General features: G+C 45.9%; 1 protein-coding gene and 1 long non-coding RNA gene across 8 annotated transcripts in view; one reads left to right on the top strand and one right to left on the bottom strand.

The window, feature by feature from the left end:
* Positions 1 to 22,345, top strand: part of LDB1 (LIM domain binding 1) — a 236,549-nt gene that overhangs the window by 4,926 nt on the left and 209,278 nt on the right. The window lies entirely within an intron of this gene.
* LOC130282775 (uncharacterized) overlaps positions 1 to 22,345 on the bottom strand; it is a 61,990-nt gene that overhangs the window by 8,621 nt on the left and 31,024 nt on the right. For 2 of the 6 annotated variants that reach the window (XR_008846533.1, XR_008846531.1), the window contains exons 2-3: positions 8,452 to 8,585; positions 7,337 to 7,684 (exon numbers count right to left, since the gene is read on the bottom strand). This is a non-coding gene — a long non-coding RNA (uncharacterized LOC130282775). Of the gene's footprint in view, positions 1 to 7,336; positions 7,685 to 8,451; positions 8,586 to 9,096; positions 9,232 to 10,336; positions 10,365 to 10,519; positions 10,727 to 22,345 lie in introns of those variants that run through there. The other 4 variants (XR_008846529.1, XR_008846528.1, XR_008846532.1 and 1 more) reach the window with 4 other exon arrangements.

Here is a 22,345-nt window from a genome sequence, read left to right as displayed (position 1 = left end):
ATGATCCCTCTCTACTAGGTAACTGCTTATAGAGTAATTCCTTCACTTGTGTCTACTATTATAAATACATTAAAGCCTTTATCCAGGATTACAAAAACACAGTTGCTTTCTTCTAAAAAAAAAATTAAAAAAAAAACAAAAAAAAAAAAACAGCACCACCCCTCTCCTCAGGTTGTGTGTGGTATTACAGCTCTACTCCATTCACCTCAATAGAACAGAGCTGCAATACCACACACGACCTGAGGACAGGTGTGGCACTATTTCTGGAAGAAAGCAGCTATGTTTTTTGTTTTTTTTCTAATCCTGGAAAACCTTTTTTAATATATTGCAGGACTTACACTTAGCCGTCAGATTATTTATACATTTGAACGTTTTTGACTGCCAAAAGCCTGTGCGGCTAAGTATAACGTTCACAAATCTTGCAGTAAGAGACATCAATGTGTCTTCCAGGCTTCCGTATGCAGCTATCTTTGTGGCTAATACTGTACTATTATATACGACAAGCGTTTTCTAGCACAAGCTTAAGAGACAATGCAAACAAATATCTATAGGCAGATTTTAAATCCTATGTAGTAGTGGTCTCCAAACTGTGGCCCTCCAGCTGCTGCAAAAACTACAACTCCCTGCAAATTGTTAAAAGGGGTTAACCACGTTCAAAAATCCATTTTTTTTTGTTTTTAGAAGAGTATCCCACAAATAAGTGGAGAACTAAATAGCTGGAATTCACAGAGATCAGCAATTTTACTTGGTAGCAAATGTTCAATACCCCTGCAGCGCCACCACTGGTGAAACAAAATTGACACAGTTTTCATCTGTTATATGAGCAATGCGGCACAAAACTAACCTTCCTATGTTACCCAGTTACGCCGATATCGGCGCCCCGTTCCTCCTGTGCCGCTCTGCTTTCTGCTGCTTAGGCTCGGAACGTCACACTGCAGTCATCGTATCCACCGGCCGCAGCGATGTCCCACCTCGGCCGGTGATAGGCTGAGCGCACTGTCATGTAAGGAGCTTGGGCCCCGCCTTCTCCCTGCTGCCCGGCTCCTTACATGACAGTGCGCTCAGCCTATCACCGGTCGAGGTGGGACATCGCTGCAGCCGGCGATACGCTGACTGCAGTGTGATGTTCCGAGGATAAGAAGCAGGGAGCCGAGCAGCGCCGGAGGAACGGGACGCCGATATCTGCACAACGGGTGAACGTAAGAAGGTGAGTTAAAGTTTGTTTTTTTAGTTTTTGCAGACCGGGCACATGGGGGAGTTAAAAGTTTTGTGCCGCATTTCTCCTTTAAAAACATACCCCCCTATCCACATGATAGGAAAAGTGTGGGGTCACAGGGGTTCAGACTGCTAGGATCCCCTGCGATCTCCAGAATGGGGCCTGACTCTTCCCACTGAGTGCTTTGGCCCCCAAGAAGAACTGGTCTTGGCAGTGACTTCCTGCTCAGCTAATCAACAACTATGGTTGGATCTCCTGCGATCTCTAGAGCGGGTCCTGAATCTTCCCGCTGGGAGCTACGACCCCCCACTTTTCGAGACTAACTGGTCTCTGCAGTGATGGCCGGCTTAGCCAATCACCAACTGAGGCCATCGGACCTCCATGGATCTCCAGAATGGGGCCTGACTCTTCCCACTGAGTGCTTTGGCCCCCAAGAAGAACTGGTCTTGGCAGTGACTGCCTGCTCAGCCAATCAACAACTATGGTTGGATCTCCTGCGATATCCAGAGCGGGTCCTGAATCTTCCCGCTGGGAGCTACGACCCCCCACTTTTCAAGACTAACTGGTCTGTGCAGTGATGGCCGGCTTAGCCAATCACCAACTGAGGCCATCGGACCTCCATGGATCTCCAGAATGGGGGCTGACTCTTCCCACTGAGTGCTTTGGCCCCCAAGAAGAACTGGTCTTGGCAGTGACTGCCTGCTCAGCCAATCAACAACTATGGTTGGATCTCCTGAGATCTCCAGAGCGGGTCCTGAATCTTCCCGCTGGGAGCTATGACCCCCACTTTTCAAGACTAACTGGTCTCTGCAGTGATGGCCGGCTTAGCCAATCACCGACTGAGGCCATCGGACCTCCTTGGATCTCCAGAATGGAGCCTGACTCTTCCCGCTGAGTTCTTTGGCCCCAACTTTACGAGACAAATCAGCAGTGATGGCCCTCTTAGGCAGTCACTGTGTCCCATCTCAGTTGGTGATTGGGTGAGTCGGCCGTCACTGCCAAGGCTAGTTTGTTTTGAAAGATCGGGGCTGGAGATTTCAGAGGCTAGAGTTGGGTACCGTTTAGGAGTTCGTGGTGGGTCCCACGGCCCCTGGCAAACATACTCATCCTGTGGATAAGGGATATGTTTTCAATAGCAGGATAACCCCTTTGAAATGAATGGGCTGTCCATGTAATGAACAGACATGCCAGGTCCTCCAGAGAGAAAAACAATCTCTGATCCAGCTAATAGTTCTGAATGGGGGACCCTCTGTTAACTCTAAGTGCCCCTTAGGGGGTATTTGAATTTGAGTTTTCCAGACAATAAAAAAAACAGAAAAAAGGGCAGGACAGATGCTTCTCTGCGCTCAAAATAAGAACAGAGTCCAGAAGTATTTATGAATATAAATGTATTGGTCTCAAATACAACGCATTTCAAGGAAAAAAGTCCCTGGTTCAGGGAGAAACCATCACTCTCGTCTCATCATCTTGCATAATGTCTCACTCTACCTGATGAAGGGGCTTTATGTCTTGAAATGCGTTGTATTCGAGACCAATACATTTCCATTCACCACTGTTTCTAGGCTTTGCCATCATTACGAGAAAGGGGTAAAAATGATCCTGTTTATTTCTGTCTTCCATGACTGAGGGTCATTCAGACCCACCGATGACCCAGCAAAGGGTCCACCCAACAACCAACATAGATCAGCAAGATTACGCCGCGTTCCATCCTTTTCTATGCAAATATTGGGGGAGAGTTATCAAAAGCTGGCCAGAGGAAAAGTTGCCCAGTTGCCCATAGCAACCAATCAGATCGCTTCTTTCATTTTTGAAAAGGCCTATGAAAAATGAAAGACACAATCTAATTGGTTGCTATGGGCAATCTGATTGGTTGCTAAGGCTTTAATAAATCTCCCATTGTTTCTACATATGGTCCTATGAGGTGTGCCGCCTATTTTAGTGCCCATAGGGTTCTATTTTGGCTTCTCTTGAGGATTGTTGTTCTTTTTTTTGCTGTCTTAGGGGCAGACATAACGCTGTCAAAGAACTGGTACAAATTGTAGTAACACCGAGGACTCAGCACACTAAATTTTGTTGTCTTTTTTAATGGGAAGAAAAAAAAAAGACTCATTATTATGTGTGAACTTCACACCCAAAACGCTGCTTGTCACCTCTGGCTGAGACTGTTTGCGTAAGCGCTTATCTAAAATAGGACAGAGAGTAAATAAATTGCTTCATTCCACCATTTACTGTGGCAGTGACTATACCGAAAGCCAAAGCGTATTTGATGGATCGATATATTAACCCCTTAAGGACCCAGGCTTTTTCAGTTTTTTTCATTTTCAATTTTTCCTCCTTAACTTTAAAAACTCATAACTCTTTAAAATTTTCACCAAAAATTCTATATGATGGCTTATTTCTTGCGTCACTAATTCTACTTTGTAATGACATTAGTCATTTTACACAAAAATCTACGGTGAAACGGGAAAAAAAATCAATGTGCGACAAAATTTATGAAAAAACACTATTTTGTAAGTTTTGGGGGCTTCCGTTTTTACACAGTACATTTTTCAGCAAAAATTATACCTTATCTTTATTCTGTAGGTCCATACGGTTAAAATGATACCCTACTTATATAGGTTTGATTTTGTATCACTTCAGAAAAAAATCATGAATACATGCAGAAAAATGTATACGTTTAAAATGGTCATCTTCTGACCCCCTATAACTTTTATTTTTCTGTGTTCAGGGCGCTATGAGGGCTCATTTTTTGCGCCGTGATCTGAAGTTTTTAGCGGTACCATTTTTGTTCTGATCAGACTTTTTGATCACTTTTTATTCACTTTTATGTGGTATAAAAAGTGATCAAAAATGCGCTATTTTGGACTTTGGAATTTTTTTTGCGCATACGCCATTGAACGTGCGGTTTAAAAAGCGGTATATTTTTTATAATTTGGACATTTCCGTATGCGGCGATACCACATATGTTTATTTTTATTTACACAGTTTTTTTTTTATTCTTGGAAATGCCGGATGATTCAAACTTTTATTAGGGGAAGGGATCATTGAAAGGGTTAATGATTTTTTTACACTTTTCTTATGCAATATTATAGCTCCTATAGGGGGGGCTATAACATTGCATGTACTGATCTTTTACACTGATTGATCCATCTCCATAGGAATGGATCAATCAGTGTTTTCAGCGATTGAATGCTCAAGCCTGGATCTCAGACTTGAAGCATTCATTCGGCGATCGGACAGCACAGGAGAAGGTAAGAGACCTCCTCCTGTGCTACAGCTGTTCGGGATGCTGCGATTATACCGCGGCGATCCCGAACAGCTCCCTGAGCTAACCGGCTACTTTCACTTTCGTTTTTATTCGTACGGCTAAGCTTTGAGCGCGCGGCTAAAGGGTTAATAGCGCGCGTCACCGCGATCAGTGCCGCGCGCTATTAGAGGCGGATCCCGGCTTCACTATGACGACCGTGTGACCCCGCATTATATCGCAGGACCGGGACCCAGGACGTACCCATACGTCCTGGGTCCTTAAGAGGTTAAAGGGGTACTCCGGTGAAAAACTTTTTTTTTTTTTTTTTAAATCAACTGGTGCCAGAAAGTTAAACAGATTTGTAAATGACTTCTATTAAAAAAACCTTAATCCTTCCTGTACTTATTAGCTGCTGAATACTACAGTGGAAATTCTTTTCCGTTTGAAACACAGAGCTCTCTGCTGAGATCATGAGCACAGTGCTCTCTGCTGACATCTCTGTCCATTTTTAGGAAGTGTCCAGAGTAAAAGGAAATCCCCATAGCAAACATATGCTGTTCTGGACAGTTCCTAAAATGGACAGAGATGTCAGCAGAGAGCGCTGTGCTCATGATGTCAGCAGAGAGCTCTGTGTTTCAAAAAGAAAATAATTTCCACTGTAGTATTCAGCAGCTAATAAGTACAGGAAGAATTAAGATTTTTTAATAGAAGTAATTTACAAATCTGTTTAACTTTCTGGCACCAGTTGATTTAAAAAAAAAACGTTTTTCCCTGGAGTATAGGATTTCTTACAAAAAACAATCCCTTTTCCATAGGCCCTATTAGGGTGTGTGGATGTCTTGGAGGGGAGGTTAGGGATCCTCCTTGGGACCGCCTCTATGAACAAAGGCTAAAGCCACTAACCGCAAGCCGTTCTTGGTCTGGGGGGGACGCTAGCTATCCAATTAATACATGGACTGCCTGTAATACCAGATTTGACCTGCAGTGGCCACTGCAGGGAATATGTATGATCGGCAACAGCACCTGATCGCTGGAGGTTTCTGATGCCGAAACTGCATTGATCAGCTGATCACTAGGTCATGAATCACAGCCCAAAAAATTGAATAGGTTTACAATAAATTTGGTATTGAAGAAAAATAAACCTAAATTGTAACTTTTATTGAAGTTTTAACATATAAGTCGGATGGCTACTATAGTGAGTATCACAACACTCACCAAGCCCAATCCTAACAATGCATTACAACCCACTAGATAGCATATATATCAGTGGTCTTCAAACTGTGCACCTCCAGCTGTTGCAAAACTACAACTCCCAGCATGCCCGGACAGCCGTTGGCTGTCCGGGCATGCTGGGAGTTGTAGTTTTACAACAGCTGGAGGTCCAAAGTTTGAGACCACCGCTATATGTTCTGTAGTGTCTAGAAAAGGTGGTTCTCAATTGACACCTATAAAGAGAGTTAGAGGGACAAGGTGACTAAAGGCCCAATCACCTATTTCGGGGTCTTGATTGTGGCCACCAGAGGGCAAACAATAATTTCTCCAGGGGACAGATGAAAAGAATCGCCAAGTAGACCTAAAAGGAGTAAAATACATTCCAGACCACTGTTAGTGTATATGGTGTCTCCATAATCTAGGGCTCAAAATACAACATAATCATGTAAAACCATTATTCTCATTGTGCCGACGTGTGTTTCGGCAAAATCCTCTTCAGGGGACACTATACCAGATAGATAAAGACCAGATGTACAGTGGGCCGACATGATGTCGTTACAACTCTGTCTTGATGTAGGCTGAGAAGTGGGTAAATCACCAGGTGGGCAATTTTTCAAAAAGAGTTTGTTATCTGAGAGGTGTGTGGTGTTGTTGTGTTCACGTGCGCTCGAACTCCGAGGTAACCGTGAACAGAAGCAGTCACCAGAGCCAATCACTGCTCTAATCATTATAGTCTTAGTAGAACCAATCTTCTAATCTATCTATCTATCTCATATCTATCTCTCATATCATCTATGTATCTATCTATCTATGTCTTATCTATGTATCTATCTATCTCATATCTATCTATCTCATATCTATCTCTCATATCATCTATCCATCTATCTATCTATCTATGTCATATCTATGTATCTATCTATCTATCTATGTCTTATCTATGTATCTATCTATCTCATATCTATCTATCTCATATTTATCTTATATTTATCTATCTCATATCTATCTCTCATATCATCTATGTATCTTTCTATCTATGTCATATCTATGTATCTATCTATCTCATATCTATCTCATATCTATCTCTCATATCATCTATCTATCTATCTCATATCTATGTATCTATCTATCTCATATCTATCTATCTCTCTCTCATATCTATCTATTTAATATCTATTTATCTGTCTTATATCTATCTATCTATTTATCTATCTATCCATCTAATATCTATGTATCTATCTATCTTATATCTATCTATCCATCTATCTACCTCATATCTTTCTATTTAATATCTATGTATGTATCTATCTCATATTGATCTAAATAATATCTATCTAATCCAGGGGGGAAATCCTGGGAAAAAATGTGGCAACTCAGCCAAGATTTCGACTCAAGGGCTGGTCCTGCACGACTCCTGCTAATGGGAACGGTGTTCCTGCTGTGAAAAAACTGCAGGAACTCTGTTGCCATGCGTTTCTGCAGGACTTGAGGCCTGATTTAATCTATCTACCTCATATGTATCTAAATATCTATCTATCTAACTAATATCTATCTATCTAATATATATATATATATATATATATATATATATATATATATAGTCTCATATCTATCTAATCTATCTCATATCTATCTACTGTATTTATCTATCTATCTCATATCTATTTTCTATCTATCTATATATCTCATATCTATCTATCCATCTATCTTTATGATATAAACTTTGTCTATCTGTCTTTAAAGCAGCAGAACCCACCATCAGGCTATGTAATTCTGAGTAATATGTCTTTGTTAATAACGTTTCTTTCCTGAAATGCGCCTGTCCATTGTTATTTGTGGATTGCGCTGTCTGCTCTTCTATACAGGACCCACAGACGCCTGCTTTATAAAGCTCTCATCCTATTGTCCCAGGAACACTGGGCCCTGCTTTACCTGCAGTTCTGGCGGAAGCTTTTACAGATTCTATTTTAAATTCTGTTTACAGTGTCATCTTCAAGGATGTGATGCCAAAACTGTAAAAAAATAGAAATACTGTCTATATAACAAAACCAGAATCTATATTTGACTTATTTATAACTACCATACACAGAGAATAGCATTCATATGCCTCTAAAAAACTCCCTGCATGCCCGGACAACCAACAGCTGTTGGTTGCATAACGGTAGTTATGCAACATCTGGAGATCCACAGTTTGGAGACCACTGGTACAGATTTTTATCACCATAGCAAATAACAAAGTGGTTTGATGAAAGAATTTGTCAAAACCACACCCCCCTTCTCTGTATCTGTTTGCAGAAGCTGCACCTTATAGGCCTCCTACTGCGCCAGCCCCTTTGCATGCAATCTACACATAATCTATAATGCTGGTACTTCTAAGGACCTTCTGCTCTTTATAGGTTCATCTTGGACCAGAAAGTAGATGAGTCCCCTGAGATAGGGCAGCTAATAATAGTTCCATGCAGAATGCATGCTTGGAGGCAGGAAACACAGAAAGCCTCTAAGGTGCAGCTTCAGCCAATAGTTGCAGAGTAGGAAGTGATGTCAGAGAAGGGGGTGTTGTTTTGGCAACATCTTCTGTAAGGCCCAGTAACATGCAGCAGGAGTTGTTTTTTTTACTATGATGTTAAGGAATTATAGAAAAAATATGCTTATAAGGGACCAGAGTAAAAGCAATAGTGGGCGTGGTACATTTTGACCCAAGTGGCTAAAATTTATAAATTTTACGCTGACAATAAAGAAGCACTCTGTTTTATTTTTTGCCCATATCATGCACACTCACCATTATTGTTCCTACAGTGCCATTTGTTGTATTTTAGCACAGCTACATTTATACTTTGTCATCGTTCGGACTTTCCAAATCTTTCAGTGCTTAATGTGTCAGAACAGGATGTCAGTTCCAGGTCAGGTGACTTCCTGTAAAGTAAAAGGATGACAATATCAGCTACCAGATCCCTGCTGCTAGCTTTTAGATTCACCCCCTCCCAGCTCCATCTGCTATCTCTATGGGATAAGGAGGTTTTATATATATATATATATATATATATATATATATATATATATATATATATATATATATATATATAGTAGTTATACACCTTTCTTGAGGCTGTGTTCACACATTGCATTTCTTTCTGCAGTTCTGTGAAAATCGCTGAAAAAATCTGTGATTTTGGAGAATCATAACTGGAACGGCCAAAATGCTGTGAAAATGCAGCAAACATTCAACATGCAAACCGATCCTAAAGACTTTAAATCTCCCTAAAACACCTCAATTGTGATTATATGGCAAATCACTTTCGCCTCATGAAACTATTTCTCTAAAAAACACACACACACACACACACACACTTTAAATTAGAAAGTGCTTCAAAACCAAAAGTAGTGTGAACTGACACCAACCACCTTATGAGTCTAATGAGTTTACCTTGATTACCTCCAGCACCAGCAGCCTGATTAGATGCAGCGATCAAACACCCCACCCAATCTCTCTGCACAGCCAGATGATTCTTGAGAATTGTAAGTTGCATTATTAAGTCAGTGATGGATTTAAAATCAGAAATGGATAAAAACCCATGCCTGCCATATTAAGTAAAACAGGTAAGCAGAAGGCATACACAAGTACTTCTGCATTCCTAGACTGCTTCTTTACCTGGTCACCCCTAAACAATATGAGATGACTCTGCTCATTCTGTCCCAGTCTATACTATTCAGCTAATAGTTGCAGAGCAGGTAGGGATGTTAGAGAAGGGGATGTTGTTTTGGCAGCTCATTCTGTACAGCTTAGCAAATTGAAGCAGTAGTTGTTACTTTCTATGGTGTAAGGGAGATCTACTGAAATTTTGTATATAAGAAAAAGCTGAAATGTTGTGATCCATTTTACTAATAAGTAACCTCCGCAGGCAGGTAAGTAAACACAGGTTTATTCCCAACATGCAATGCTTTTCTCGTTCAAACAACAAACCGCTTCCTCAGGCATCATGCCTGAGGAAGCGGTTTGTTGTTTGACCGAGAAACGCATTGCATGTTGGGAATAACACTGTCTTTACTTACCTGCCTGCGGAGGTTACTTATTAGTAAAATGGATCACAACATTTCAGCTTTTTCTTATATACAAATTTTCAGTAGATCTCCCTTACACCATAGAAGATCTTACAATTCTCAAGAATCATCTGATCCTGTCCTTATCGGAGGAATTGTTGTTTGCTATATATTGTGGTCGACGGGAAAGCTGCTGGTAACCCCTGGCTTTATCCTATACGCTGTCCTTTTGTTGTGCTGGGCTCACACATCCACCCCTGGTAAGCGCCATTATACACTATGGGGGAGATTTATCAAAACCTGTGCAGAGGAAAACTTGCCCAGTTGCCCATAGCAACCAATCTGATTGCTTCTTTCATTTTTCACAGGCCTTCATAAAAATGAAAGAAGCAAGCTGATTGGTTGCTATGGGCAACTGGGCAAGTTTTCCTCTGCACAGGTTTTGATAAATCTCCCCCTGTGTGTTTACTCTTTTTATTCTTTTTTAATTTGACTAATAAGGAAAGTTTGAGTAAAGTTTCACTTTGCAATGACAAGATTTTTGGGCTTCCTGCTCACAGAGGAGTTGTCTGCACAGAGTCAGGATGGAGGCAGATTTCTTATATTTTCAATGGCCCTTCACCTACTTTTTACCAAGCGGAGGCCTCCCGTTTATACTGAACTCTGCAACTTTATTAAGTCAGACAAAAGTATAAATAAACGTATTTCACAAGTCAATTCCAATAAGACAAAGACTTCATTTCTAGTTTATTGTGGATCCTTCTAGAGAAGGGGGCGGTGGAGTAAAAATAAATAAATAAATAAATTACCGCTGCCAATTTAGCACAGAAAATCTTTTTTTTTGTTGTTGTGTGTGTGAAAGACAAAACAAGCTGATCCAGTAGAAATTCCATGAAAATCGCGCACTAATCAATCCCACAGGGACCCGGCATTCAAAGAGCCTCACGTCACAGGCATCGCTCCGCATATTGTCGCAAATCGCATTTTGTCTGAAAGCAGCAGCCCATCTCTGATGTCTGAAAAAAAAAAAAGAAACGGTTTGACTCTCAGGACGGCCGGCACAAAAACGCGGCTTCTTTTTTTTCTTTTAATTATTCATCTGGAAGACGACCAGGACATTAGACTACATCTGGTATCAGACATCTTGGAATGGCCTGGCCCATAGAGAATAGTGGGATCATTCCAGCCTAGCAGTATTAAGAGCAGGGCAGTCCCTGGAAGCCATGCCATGTTACCAGCAGACATCTGCGCGCTCTCACAAAGTTTTAACACTTTGTTACTGTGTAAAAAATGATTGTATAAAAAGACATAAGGCTCAGATTTGGTTAAAGCTGATAATATTGGTAGCTGCAATGAATGAAAGTTTCCTGACAGAAATGCTAAATTTGAAGATGAGATATAGGCCCTCATTTACTATTGCAAACCCAACATGTTTTGTCGAGTTGTGCCTCAGATTCTGGCTCATTGCGCCACAAATTCTGTCTGCGCCAGAATTGAAAAAACCTGACTAACTCTCCATATTGCTAAGAAAACCCAAAAAGGGGGCATGGTCACCAAAAAGGGGAGTGTTCCCGACATTTTCACAAAAACCCAACATATTTACTAAGGTTTCCACAGAAAATGCGGTGGATTTCAGCTGAGGAAAACCCAACAGATCAGAGCATGAGTAAAAAAAAAGCATGGGGAAACCTTAGTAAATACTGTGGAAAAAAAAATTGTAGGGAATTGAAACCCACAAAGAAACCTACACAACACTCTTAGTAAATAAGGGCCATAGTGTAACTATATAGCAGATGTCAGGAGAGAGAATGGTTGACCATGTTTGATGTCAACATGCCTTATACCTTTTTTATACAATACAGGTGTCATTAACTAACTACCCTGTTATTATTATAACAGGGTAGTTAGTTAATGACACCTGTATTGTATAAAAAAGGTATAAGGCATGTTGACATCAAACATGGTCAACCATTCTCTCTCCTGACATCTGCTATCAGGATAAGGTCAGACTATCCTGTTGAAATTGGCGCATTCAGTCAACTGTAATCTAATCCATATGGCAAACCTTATACAATAGTTTTCCCAGCAATGTCAGCCAATCCGTGGGGGCTTATCAAAAACAGCTCCTGTTTTCTGGAGCTCACTGGTCAGCTTTGCTGTACAGAGTGGGACAGAATGAATAGAGTCATTTTATTATTTTAAAAGTTATGTTATGCTGCTGGAGGTCTAGATAAGGCAGGATAGTTACACCATGGCCCTTATTTACTAAGAGTGTTGTGTAGGTTTCTTTGTGGGTTTCAATTCCCTACAATTTTTTTTCCACAGTATTTACTAAGGTTTCCCCACGCTTTTTTTTGGGTCAGGATCCGGATGGGTATACAGTGAGGATACTGGTGGTGGATCCTCTGTGTCAGTGGGGTGATGACGTGGGCCGTACCAGGGGAACGGAGTCAAAGGGGTTACTGGTTTTCACCAGAGCCTGCCACAAAGCGGGATGGACTTGCAGCGGCAGGTAACCCCCAGGTCGTTACACCCGACTCAACCCCAGCTGACGGCTGAGACAGGCACGGTACAAGGGATTAGGCAAGAGCAAGGTCGGATATAGCAGAAGGTCAGGAACACATGCTTGGAACATACACAAGAAACGCTTTCACTGGCACAATGGCAACAAGATCCGACAATGCTAGGAAGGGGAAGTGGGTTTATATAATGAGGACACAGGTGAGAGTACTGATTGGGCCAGGCGCCAATCAATGGCGCACTGGCCCTTTAAATCTCAGAGAGCCGCGCGCGCGCCCTAGGGAACGGGGCTGCGCGCGCCGGGACTGAGCCGACGGAGGACGGGACAGGTGAGGGGATTGGGATGCGAGCCGCGGACGGGCGCGTCCCGCTACGCGGGTCGCATCCCCGCCAGTGACATCAATGCAGCGCTCCCGGTCAGCGGGTCTGACCGGGGCGCTGCATGGAGGTGAACGCCGCGAGCGCCCCGGAGCGCTCGGCGTAACAGTGTAATAATGAGATCATTCTGTTAATTCTGTCCCAGTCTATACAGCAAAGCTGAGAAGTGAAATACAGTAAAAAAAAAAAAACTGTTAGCCTATCATGTATGCCCTAGTGTCCAGTGTGAAAACTGCACAAACTTGAGCGTTTAGGCATCAAAGGCATAGCCTAACTATATGCCATCAATGTCTACAGCGAGACAACACTTTTATTTGTACATTGTTTCACCAAGAGCCAAGACATTTAAACTAACGAACTGTCTTTGGATATAACATGTCACGCTTGATGTCACTGGTTCCTGAACAGTGAAAGCCCTGAAATAAGTTGTCTCCACTGAGTAGAGGTTCATGGTGTGATTTTCAATGGTGTCAGCACTGATCACTTTCCCACAGTCATGGCTTTTTGGTAGGAGATCAGATTAGATATACGGGCAGTCTTCTCACTTCCTAACTTCCAGTATTCACTGTGCGCTGAATGGGAAAGGGAAAGCTCAGTTCCCAGTGTCTATATATATCTCCTCAGCCGATGTGTGTGAGAAGAAAAACAAGACTTTCTGTCTGATTCTTTACTTGGCAACTCTATACTAGGATCATGAAAAAAGATTGAAAGGGTAACTCCATGGACATATACCAAAAATCTTCTACCTCAGCAGGTCCATATTCTAAATATTAGTGAATAGTATTATAGTAGATAGTGCTGCTGTAGTAAATTTATTTATACTTAGTTTATCTTGAATGGTCATTATTAGGGACTTTTATAGCACCTTGTACAAAGTACATAAGTCAACAAGGGGCAATGGTGAGCTCCAAAGAAAACTTTAAAGAGTACCTGTCATCACACCATATTTTCTAAACTAACTCAGATTACCGTATTTTTCGCCCTATAGGACGCACCGGCGTATAAGACGCACCCAATTTATAGGTGCAAAATCTAAAAAAAATAAAGATTTTGAACCCAATAGTGGTCTTCAACCTGCGGACCTCCAGATGTTGCAAAACTACAACTCCCAGCATGCCCGGACAGCCGTTGGCTGTCCGGGCATGCTGGGAGTTGTAGTTTTGCAACATCTGGAGGTCCGCCGATTGAAGACCACTGCATAGGAGGTAATACTCACGTGTCCCCGCCGCTCCGGACCCATCACCGCTGCCCTGGATGTCGCTCCATCGCTGTCACCGTGTCCCCGTCGCTCCGGAACATCTCTGCTGCCGGCCGGGTATCCTCACTCTCCGTCGCCGCCATCACGTCGTTACGCACGCTGACGCACGTACGTGACGACGTGATGACGAGGAAGGAGAGCGCCGGCCATACAGGGGATCCCTGAACGGAGAAGACACAGAGGAGGCAGGTAAGGTCCCTCCCGGTGTCCTGTTAGCACTAACCCGGTTATTCAGTCGGACTGTTCGGGACCGCCGCTGTGAAATCGCGGCGGTCCCGAACAGCCCGACTGAACAGCCGGGTTAGTGTCACTTTCCCTTCAGATGCGGCGGTCAGCTTTGATCGCCGCATCTGAAGGGTTAATACAGGGCATCCCCGCGATCGGTGATGTTCTGTATTAGCCGCGGGTCCCGGCCGTTGATGGCCGCAGGGACCGCCGCGATAGGGGTGTATTCGCCGTATAAGATGCACCGACTTTTTCCCCCAGTTTTGGGGAAGAAAAAGTGTGTCTTATACGGCGAAAAATACGGTATATTCCCTAAATGCTCCTAACATCCCTCCTGCCCTTAAAAAAAAAGTTTTCCAAGCTTTAAAAAGCTGTGTATCATACATTTCCCCTTGCTCACATTGTGTGAGCTCCGGGCAGGAGAAAGTGGGTGTTCCCCAGCAGGCGCGACGTCACTGAAGCCTATGATAGCTGTGCCTCACCATGCCCCGCACCCACTTCCTGAGTTTGGTCTACTGCCAGGCTGGGATGAGACCAAACTAACTGTTTGTCTTGCGCAGGGAACAGAACAGAGCCACCTAGTGGTAATTTTTTTCAATCACATTAAAAACATATAAAAAAGGTAGTAATATACTAATGGTTATGCTTAACACTGACCAGTTGACCAGTTTGGGAGTTATACAACATTTCTAAAAATGTAGTCTACAATACCATTCACCCTAGTTTCTATTTAAGCAAATTAAATTTCCTTCAAAAAAGTTAGTAATGGGTCATTACCTATATGTTCCAGATTTACCATGATACTAGGGGTGTTTACCAATGGGTTATGTAAACATGTTATGTTGTTGGGATAAGTTGATCCTAGAGATCCTTTTCAATCAGCTACTATTCCAAGGACGACCGCTGTGCAAGTGTCCAATATGGAAAGAGAAAATATAAAAAACATCTTTTCCAGGTAGCCTGACAGTAAAACATACAGCACAGGACTCTTTACACTATACATCATACCACATGCTACACTAACATTCCTGCACACATTGTAAAACAAAGTCAAACAATAAAACATTGCAGACAATAATAGGGGGTGGGATTTGGGAAAGAAGGGGGTTGGGAGGGGAAATCACAGGTCCAAAGCTTTATTAGATTTCCCCTTATCAGTACAGAGTAGGCTCCTCGATGGCTGGTGAAAGGCCTATAATCGTAAGACCAAAGGGGTTAATTTATAGCCCATTTATGCTCCACTGGGAAGTCTGAGAAAAAAGGATAAGCAAATCCTCTCTCATGCTAACTTTTCCAGGTAGCTGTCACGATGCCGGCTGGCAGGTAGTGGATCCTCTGTGCCAGAGAGGGATTGGCGGGGACCGCGCTAGTGGACCGGTTCTAAGCCACTACAGGTTTTCACCAGAGCCCGCCGCAAAGCGGGATGGTCTTGCTGCGGCGGTAGTGACCAGGTCGTATCCACTAGCAACGGCTCACCTCTCTGACTGCTGAAGATAGGCGAGGTACAAGGGAGTAGGCAGAAGCAAGGTCGGACGTAGCAGAAGGTCGGGGGCAGGCGGCAAGGATCGTAGTCAGGGGCAACGGCAGGAGGTCAGGAACACGGGCTAGGAACAAACAAGGGAATGCTTTCACTAGGCACAAGTGCAACAAGATCCGGCCAGGGAGTGCAGGGGAAGTGAGGTGATATAGGGAAGTGCACAGGTGGAAACTAATTAAGCTAATTGGAAGATTGGGCCAGGCACCATCATAGGTGCACTGGCCCTTTAAATCGCAGAGACCCGGCGCGCGCGCGCCCTAGGGAGCGGGGCCGCGCGCGCCGGGACAGGACCGACGGAGAGCGAGTCAGGTACGGGGACCGGGGTGCGCATCGCGAGCGGGCGCCACCCGCATCGCGAATCGCATCCCGGCTGGAGGCGGGACCGCAGCGCACCCGGTCAGTGGATCTGACCGGGGCGCTGCAGCAACGAGGATGAGGCGAGCGCTCCGGGGAGGAACGGGGACCCGGAGCGCTCGGCGTAACAGTACCCCCCCCCTTGGGTCTCCCCCTCTTCTTGGGGCCAAAGAACCTGAGGAAAAAAAGGTCAATTTTTCCGTGATGAGGTCCGATGCACATTAGGAGGGGTTCTGTGCGGAAACGCATGAGACAGTCCAATCTTTCATTGTTAATACAATAGATGTAGAGGGGTCTGGCGAGACTGGTCACAGGGACGTAGAACCTGTTGATAAGAGAGGCCAAAAAAATTTTTCCTGCAGATCCGGAATCCAAGAAGACCATAGTAGAGAAGGAGAAGGTAGAGGCAGATATCCGCACAGGCACAGTAAGGCGTGGAGAAGCAGAGTTGACATCAAGAACTGTGTCACCTTTGTGCGGAGTCAGCGTACGTCTTTCCAGGCGGGGAGGACGGATAGGACAATCCTTCAGGAAGTGTTCGGTACCGGCATAGTACAGGCAAAGATTCTCCATGCGGCGTCGTGTCCTCTCTTGAGGTGTCAAGCGAGACCGGTCAACTTGCATAGCCTCCACGGCGGGAGGCACAGGAACGGATTGCAGAGGACCAGAGGAGAGAGGAGCCGGGGAGAAAAAACGCTTCGTGCGAACAAAGTCCATATCCAGGCGGAGCTCCAGACGCCATCCGGAAGAACGCATGTCAATGCGAGTGGCAAGATGAATGAGTTCATGCAGGTTAGCAGGAGTTTCTCGTGCGGCCAGAACATCTTTAATGTTGCTGGATAGGCCTTTTTTAAAGGTCGCGCAGAGAATCTCACTATTCCAGGACAACTCGGAAGCAAGAGCACGGAACTGAATGGCGTACTCGCCAACGGAAGAAACACCCTGGGCCAGGTTCAGCAGGGCAGTCTTGGCAGAAGAGGCTCGGGCAGGCTCCTCGAAGACACCACGGACCTCAGCGAAGTAGGACTGGACTGTGGCTGTGGCAGGATCATTGCGGACCCCATCAAATTTGTCCGGCAGGGACAAGCAGGGGTTAGGAGCGGCCGGTTGCTGCGGAGGAGTTGCAGGAGCCGGCGGAGGAGATGGTTGTTGCAGCTGTAGCTGTGACTGAATTTGCTGTATCTGTGACTGAAGATGCAGTGTCACGGAGGTCAAGTATGCCAGCTGTTGATTTCGTTGGGCGATCTTTAGGGCTTGCTGGGCGACCAGTGTAGGGAGGTCGGTGACAACTGGCAGAGGAACTTCAGCGGGATCCATTGCCGGATCTACTGTCACGATGCCGGCTGGCAGGTAGTGGATCCTCTGTGCCAGAGAGGGATGGCGAGGACCGCGCTAGTGGACCGGTTCTAAGCCACTACAGGTTTTCACCAGAGCCCGCCGCAAAGCGGGATGGTCTTGCTGCGGCGGTAGTGACCAGGTCGTATCCACTAGCAACGGCTCACCTCTCTGACTGCTGAAGATAGGCGAGGTACAAGGGAGTAGGCAGAAGCAAGGTCGGACGTAGCAGAAGGTCGGGGGCAGGCGGCAAGGATCGTAGTCAGGGGCAACGGCAGGAGGTCAGGAACACGGGCTAGGAACAAACAAGGGAACGCTTTCACTAGGCACAAGTGCAACAAGATCCGGCCAGGGAGTGCAGGGGAAGTGAGGTGATATAGGGAAGTGCACAGGTGGAAACTAATTAAGCTAATTGGAAGATTGGGCCAGGCACCATCATAGGTGCACTGGCCCTTTAAATCGCAGAGACCCGGCGCGCGCGCGCCCTAGGGAGCGGGGCCGCGCGCGCCGGGACAGGACCGACGGAGAGCGAGTCAGGTACGGGGACCGGGGTGCGCATCGCGAGCGGGCGCCACCCGCATCGCGAATCGCATCCCGGCTGGAGGCGGGACCGCAGCGCACCCGGTCAGTGGATCTGACCGGGGCGCTGCAGCAACGAGGATGAGGCGAGCGCTCCGGGGAGGAACGGGGACCCGGAGCGCTCGGCGTAACAGTACCCCCCCCCTTGGGTCTCCCCCTCTTCTTGGGGCCAAAGAACCTGAGGAAAAAAAGGTCAATTTTTCCGTGATGAGGTCCGATGCACATTAGGAGGGGTTCTGTGCGGAAACGCATGAGACAGTCCAATCTTTCATTGTTAATACAATAGATGTAGAGGGGTCTGGCGAGACTGGTCACAGGGACGTAGAACCTGTTGATAAGAGAGGCCAAAAAAATTTTTCCTGCAGATCCGGAATCCAAGAAGACCATAGTAGAGAAGGAGAAGGTAGAGGCAGATATCCGCACAGGCACAGTAAGGCGTGGAGAAGCAGAGTTGACATCAAGAACTGTGTCACCTTTGTGCGGAGTCAGCGTACGTCTTTCCAGGCGGGGAGGACGGATAGGACAATCCTTCAGGAAGTGTTCGGTACCGGCATAGTACAGGCAAAGATTCTCCATGCGGCGTCGTGTCCTCTCTTGAGGTGTCAAGCGAGACCGGTCAACTTGCATAGCCTCCGCGGCGGGAAGCACAGGAACGGATTGCAGAGGACCAGAGGAGAGAGGAGCCGGGGAGAAAAAACGCCTCGTGCGAACAAAGTCCATATCCAGGCGGAGCTCCAGACGCCATCCGGAAGAACGCATGTCAATGCGAGTGGCAAGATGAATGAGTTCATGCAGGTTAGCAGGAGTTTCTCGTGCGGCCAGAACATCTTTAATGTTGCTGGATAGGCCTTTTTTAAAGGTCGCGCAGAGAATCTCACTATTCCAGGACAACTCGGAAGCAAGAGCACGGAACTGAATGGCGTACTCGCCAACGGAAGAAACACCCTGGGCCAGGTTCAGCAGGGCAGTCTTGGCAGAAGAGGCTCGGGCAGGCTCCTCGAAGACACCACGGACCTCAGCGAAGTAGGACTGGACTGTGGCTGTGGCAGGATCATTGCGGACCCCATCAAATTTGTCCGGCAGGGACAAGCAGGGGTTAGGAGCGGCCGGTTGCTGCGGAGGAGTTGCAGGAGCCGGCGGAGGAGATGGTTGTTGCAGCTGTAGCTGTGACTGAATTTGCTGTATCTGTGACTGAAGATGCAGTGTCACGGAGGTCAAGTATGCCAGCTGTTGATTTCGTTGGGCGATCTTTAGGGCTTGCTGGGCGACCAGTGTAGGGAGGTCGGTGACAACTGGCAGAGGAACTTCAGCGGGATCCATTGCCGGATCTACTGTCACGATGCCGGCTGGCAGGTAGTGGATCCTCTGTGCCAGAGAGGGATGGCGAGGACCGCGCTAGTGGACCGGTTCTAAGCCACTACAGGTTTTCACCAGAGCCCGCCGCAAAGCGGGATGGTCTTGCTGCGGCGGTAGTGACCAGGTCGTATCCACTAGCAACGGCTCACCTCTCTGACTACTGAAGATAGGCGAGGTACAAGGGAGTAGGCAGAAGCAAGGTCGGACGTAGCAGAAGGTCGGGGGCAGGCGGCAAGGATCGTAGTCAGGGGCAACGGCAGGAGGTCAGGAACACGGGCTAGGAACAAACAAGGGAACGCTTTCACTAGGCACAAGTGCAACAAGATCCGGCCAGGGAGTGCAGGGGAAGTGAGGTGATATAGGGAAGTGCACAGGTGGAAACTAATTAAGCTAATTGGAAGATTGGGCCAGGCACCATCATAGGTGCACTGGCCCTTTAAATCGCAGAGACCCGGCGCGCGCGCGCCCTAGGGAGCGGGGCCGCACGCGCCGGGACAGGACCGACGGAGAGCGAGTCAGGTACGGGGACCGGGGTGCGCATCGCGAGCGGGCGCCACCCGCATCGCGAATCGCATCCCGGCTGGAGGCGGGACCGCAGCGCACCCGGTCAGTGGATCTGACCGGGGCGCTGCAGCAACGAGGATGAGGCGAGCGCTCCGGGGAGGAACGGGGACCCGGAGCGCTCGGCGTAACAGTAGCTTTATATGTAACATAGTACCCAATAAAGTCATCTGGTGTCCATCAATTTCAATATTTAAGGAAGAGTAAGACATGAATTTTACATTGGTGGATGAACATCCCCTGGCCCCCTTATGTATATAAGAGTGCGGTGGCTTGGATCTCTGCTCCTGAGTGAGTTGGAGATATCTGTAGCCAACTAATCTAGACTTACCAACAAGTCTAAGAGGCAAAGAGACAGAGACAATTCTACTGACAAACCAAGATAGCTCCATAAAAGGCAGGGGGCTGCATTTCCAATTATTACCACCTGATTCTCCTTGTAGAAATCCAGCTAGAAAAAAAAGCTTTAAAACATAACTTGGGCTATTAGCTAAACCAAAGACAATGCTGTTTTTGATCCTTGCCACTATAAAGCAGAAGTCTGGTTGGCAATATGAGATGCTGTATATACTGACTCTTGAATAGTATGGATTCTTTAAATGGAGATTAAAGGGGTAGTCCAGTGGTGAAAAACGTATCCCCTATCCTAAGGATAGGGGATAAGTTTGAGATCGCGGGGGGTCCGATCGCTGGAGCCCCCTGCGATCTCTCTGTACGGGGGCCAGGCTCTCCGGCAAGATAGCGGGTGTCGACCTCCGCACGAAGCGGTGGCCGACACGCCCCCTCAATACATCTCTATGGCAGAGCCGGAGATTGCCGAAGGCAGCGCTTCGGCTCTGCAATAGAGTTGTATTGAGGGGGCGTGTCAGCCGCTGCTTCGTGCGGAGGTCGACACGCCCCCTTCCCGCATTCTACCGGGGCCCCATACAGGAGATCGCAGGGGGCCCCAGCAGTCGGACCCCCCGCGATCTCAAACTTATCCCCTATCCTTAGGATAGGAGATAAGTTGTTCACCACTGGGTCACCACTGAACTACTCCTTTAAGCTGGTATGGGAACTGATTTTTCCTTGTGGAGGAGGGTTATTGTGCAGCCCATCTGATTGGTACTTTATAGGGCTCTTTGGGGGCTGTATGATGGGTACAGGGCAACGCCCATGAGGAGAAACTTCTATGGTGATTGTACCCTGCTTGTTTCCTTATATGGGAAAAGTAAGTCAAGTTGGCCCTAAATCTAACATCTTCATATTTTTCTGCTTTAAGTGTTGCTTCTTTTTCATCTTACGGTATAATTGTGTTCCAAGTGACTGGCAGAGGAGCCCTGGCTGATCACCCATGTAAATAAATACATAGTGTGGTAGCGTTGTTATGCTTTTTAACCATGTAAGACACGCCACCGGATCTCATGTATCTGAGGTCTGATGTACCACCTGTCATCTCCGTACGAGCTATGGGGATTATCAAATTCTGCAAGCTATGCCAACTCCGTTGCTTTTCCGATCTTTCTGAAATACAGCCAACAAGTATTGGTTGAAATGAAGTCTGGAAGCTTACATGTGGTCCCGGCAGAAGTGTTGATGATAGTTTTATCCTCCTGTCAGCACACATCTTCAGCATACAATTTTTTTGGGGGGAATTTCGGTCTGAAGTTACAAGAAGAATTTGACCACTGTGTTTTTATGACCCAAGAATTGCATAATATTATGGAAAATGGAATGAATGGTGTTACATTTATTAACTGTGCCCAGGATGTATTATGAAGGATTACCTGATATGCGGGTTAGCAAGAAGGGGATCAATGGATGGGTGTAGGTTTTTGGATCGGACTACACACAGAGCTGACTTTTTAGTACATGGCGGCCAAACATATGAATAGCTGCCGTGTAATACTATGTTCTCCCTGCTGTGGCGGCTGTCCATGTGTGAAGTACGTGTCAGCACCAGGCAAACCTGGGCAAATGCTAGAGGAGTTGTGGGTCTGAAGTATTCTCGGTTAACATGCACTTTTCTTGTCATGCTAAAGGTATGGTCAACGGGGTCCCAATCTTACTCCCTGAGCGTGTCACCTGGAGCCAGTCTTGGGAAGCCTAATGTTAGTATCTGTTATCCATTGTAACTCCACCTTATGAGTAGAACAACAAAAACTAAGGTGGGGCTAGAGCCATTAAAGAATGAAAACATGCAATGCCCGATGGACTCCATTATCTGTAATAAGGTCCATTGGGTTTTCTGGCACGGTTTCCAGCATTGTAGCAGACAAAATAGTGCTGCATGCTGTGGTATTTTGCCCTAGATTTTTTTTCAGAATGGGAAATGGAGGCTTTTAACGGACCCTCAGAAGCCAGTGTAATTGGGACACCTACCGTATTTTTCGCCATATAAGACGCTCCGGCATATAAGACGCACCCAATTTTAAAGGATGAAAATCTAGAAAAAAAAGTTTCTGAACCTTCAACCTGCAGACCTTAAGATGTTGCAAAACTACAACTCCTAGCATGCCCGGACAGCCGTTGGCTGTCCGGACATGCCAGGAG

Source organism: Hyla sarda, chromosome 7 (assembly GCF_029499605.1).
Source record: "Hyla sarda isolate aHylSar1 chromosome 7, aHylSar1.hap1, whole genome shotgun sequence".
NCBI classification, from domain to species: Eukaryota; Metazoa; Chordata; class Amphibia; order Anura; family Hylidae; genus Hyla; species Hyla sarda.
This window is presented reverse-complemented; position numbering and strand designations above follow the sequence as displayed.